At 38.3% G+C, this 3,696-nt stretch overlaps 1 pseudogene; it reads left to right on the top strand.

Annotated features, from left to right (window-relative positions):
* The first annotated feature begins 666 nt into the window (after positions 1 to 666).
* LOC129619915 (olfactory receptor 7A5-like) lies at positions 667 to 1,605 on the top strand (annotated as a pseudogene).
* Positions 1,606 to 3,696: the final 2,091 nt, after the last annotated feature.

A 3,696-nucleotide genomic window follows, 5' to 3' on the forward strand; every position in this document is an offset into this window, starting at 1 on the left:
ACATGAAAATACCTCCTACTACTCTCTTTTATATCTAGCTTTGTTTTCTTCATACCAACTGTAATCACTTGACATATTATATAATATTTTATTTGCACATCATCTTTCACCATCACTGGATTGTGAAAACTTCCTTTTTTTAGCACCATATACTTGCTACCTATATTTGTTTAGAGGGACTTCCCAGGTGGTTCAGTGCTAAAGAATCTGCCTGGCAATGCAGAAGAGGCAGGTTAGATCCCTGGGTTGAGAAGATCACCTGGAGAAGGAAATGGCAACCCACTCCAGTATTCTTGCCTGGGAAATCCCTTGGACAGAGGAGCCTGGCCAGCTATAGTCCGGGGGTGAGGGGGCAGTCTCAAAAGTGTCAGACATGGCTTAGTGATTAAACAGAAATATGTGTTTTGAACATGGTTGACACTCAATATATATTCTTCAAATGTATGAAAGGATTTCTCATTACAACTGTAGAAGGCATATTTCTTTGGGAATATGCTGAGAGTGGGGTAAAAATGCCTAAGTAGAGATGAAACAGAACTTTTCTAAACAAAAATATTTTATTGACAGCAAAATAGAAAATTTACTATTTCATCTATGAGAGTTAGGCCAATTTGTGTGAAAATTAATCATGTTATTTTCATTTTTCTTGGTAGTCACCTCCACCACATGGAACCAAGTAATAATACACAATTTTCTGAATTTTTTCTTCTGGGATTCTCAGACAATCCAGAATTGCAGCCCCTCATCTTTGGGCTTTTCCTCTCCATGTACTTGATTGCTGTGTTTTGAAACCTGCTCATTATCCTGGTCACTAACTCTGACTCCCATATCCACACACCCATGTACTTCTTCCTCTCAAACCTGTTCTTTGTAGACATCTGCTTCACTTCCACCACCATCCCAAAGATGCTGCAGAACATTCAGACCCAGAGCAAAGTCATAACCTGTGAAGGCTATATCGTCCAGACGTATTTTTACATTCTCTTTGTGGAATTAGATGACATTATCCTGACAGTGATGGCCTATGGTTGTTATGTGGCCATCTGCCACCCTTGCATTTCACGGTCATCATGAGCCCCCGGCTCTGTGGACTGCTGGTTCTGATATCCTGGGTGCTGATTGCCTTGTATTCCTTGCTACACAGCTTAATGGTGTTCAATTGTCCTTCTGTACAGTTGTGCAAATCCCTTACTTTTTCTGTGAACTCAGTCAAGTGGTACCACTTGCCAGTTTTGACAACATTCTTAATAACATAATGGTGTATTTTGCAGCTGTCCTGATGGGTGGTGGTCCTTTTGCTGGTATCCTTTACTCTTATTCTAAAATAGTTTCCTGCACATGTAAAATCTCTTCAGCTCTGGGGACAAATAAAGCATTTTCTGTGTGTCCCACCTCTCGGTTGTCTTCCTATTTTACTTTACAGCCTTAGGAGTTTACCTTAGCTCTGCTGCTTCCCACACCCCACATTCAAGTACAATCGCCTCAGTGATGTATACTGTGGTCACATCCATGCTGAACCCTTTCATCTACAGTCTGATAAACCAAGACATAAAAGAGGCTCTAAAGAGATTATATTTGATGCCTAGCATAAAAGGCCAATATTAGTGCTCTGGATTATATAACTCAAAGAATTAGAATCAGAAGTTGTCTTTTGATCATAGTGAAATAAAATTTGTTCTTTGCACTTATTTCCTGGGATTTCCATTTTTCTTTTCTTCTTTGAATTCAGCATCTTTATACAATTTTAGGAATCTCTCTTCTTAAGCTTTATCCTTAGTCTTATATATAGACATTAAAAAATTTTTTCCTACTCCACCATTTTCCTACCTTTGGATCAAAAATGTTTGGAAATTCCGTTTTTTTGAAGGAGTATCATAGATTTATGAAGAATTTATTAGGAGTAAAATCTTGTTATTAAAACATTTCGTCTGTTGTTGTTCAGTTGCCCGGTCATGTCAAACCCTTTGTGACCCCATGGATTGCAGCACGCCAGGCCTGCCCGTCCCTCACCATTTCCCAGGGCTTGCTGAAGTTCATGTTCATAGCCCTGGAGATGCCGTTCAGCCATCTCATCCTCTGATGCCCTCTTCTCCTTCCGCCCTCAATCTTTTCCAGCAGCAGAGACTTTTCCAATGAGTCATCTGTTTGCGTCAGGTGACCAAAATACTGGAACTTCAGCTTCAGCATCAGTCTTTCCATTGACTATTCAGGGTTGATGTCCCTTAAGACTGACTGGTTTGATCTCCTTGCTGTCCAAGGGACTATCAGGAATCTTCTCCAGCAGCACAGTTTGAAGGCATCAATTATTCCACACTCTGCCTTCTCTATGGCCCGGCTCTCACAACCATATGTGACCACTGGGAAGACAATAGCCTTGACTATAAGCACCTTTGTTGGCAGAGTAATGTCTCTGCTTTTCAACACACTGTCTAGGTTTGTCATCGGTTTCCTGCCAAGAGGCAATCATTTTCTGAATCCGTGGCTGCAGTAACTGTCCACAGTGATTTGGGAGATTAAAAAGAGGAATCTGTCACTGCTTCCACCTTTTCCCCTTCTACTTGTCATGGGGCTGGGTGTCATGATGTTAGTTTTTTCTAATATTTAGTTTTAAGCTGGCTTTTTAGGAGAGCATTTAATCTACTGGCTACTTTAAAGAGGATTTTGGTAGGTATTACTTATTGCCCATTTGTTAACTTGTTTTCTGATTGTGTAGTTCTTTGTTTTTCTTTTTTCTTTGTGTTTCTTCTCCTATGATTTGATGATTTTATTTAGTGATATGCTTGTGTTGCTTTCTCTTTAGTTTTTGCTTATCTAGTGTAGATTTTTGATGTATGGTAAACAAAGTGTCTTCATATGATGATCTACAGGGATGTCTATGTTTAAAAACAAGTTGCCTTTTAAGTTTGTTTACATACCAATAGCACTACATTTTAACTTCCTGCCCTAATTTTGTGTCTTTGAAGCCATATTTTACCCCTCCCTATTTATCCTTTCATTCTTAAAATAGCTGTATTTGATTTTAGAATTTTTTTTGTCTATTAACTTTTCATAATAGCTTAAGTGATTTGATCCTCAGCCTTTCTACATGTTTGCCTTCACTAGCAGGATTTTTCTCTTTCTTATAGTTTCTTACCACTTGTTATGCCTTTTCCTTTCCTTCTTAGAGAAGGTACTATATAATTCCCATGTAGAGTAGGTTTAGAACTGATAAATTCTATTAGTCTTTGCTTGTCTGAAAAGTTTTCTTTATCTCTCCTTCAATTCTAAATGATAATCTTGCTGGGTAAAATGCCCTAGTTTGCAGGTTTTTCCCTCGCAACACTTTAAACATAGCATGTCTCTCTGTTCTATCATGCAAAGTTTCTGGGAGAAAAAAAAAAAGAAATCAACTGATAAACTTCTATGCTTTCATCTTGTATGACACTGTTTTACTTCTGCTGCCTTTAGAAACCCATATCTTTAACTTCGTGGTTTAAATTGCTGCATCTTGGTGTAGGTCTTGTTGCTGTCATTTTGGGGAGATGCTTTTTGCTTCTGGTAACTGAATTTGCTTTTTTATTCAGGTTTGGAAAGTTTTCAGTCACAAGTTTATCAAATACATTTTGACTACCTTCTCTTTTTATTATTTCCTTCCTGGACGCTCCAATTATGCCAGTGTTGATGTTCTTAATATAATCAAACATCCCTCAAGCTATT

The sequence above is a fragment of the Bubalus kerabau genome, chromosome 1 (assembly GCF_029407905.1).
Source record: "Bubalus kerabau isolate K-KA32 ecotype Philippines breed swamp buffalo chromosome 1, PCC_UOA_SB_1v2, whole genome shotgun sequence".
Lineage (NCBI taxonomy): Eukaryota > Metazoa > Chordata > Mammalia > Artiodactyla > Bovidae > Bubalus > Bubalus kerabau.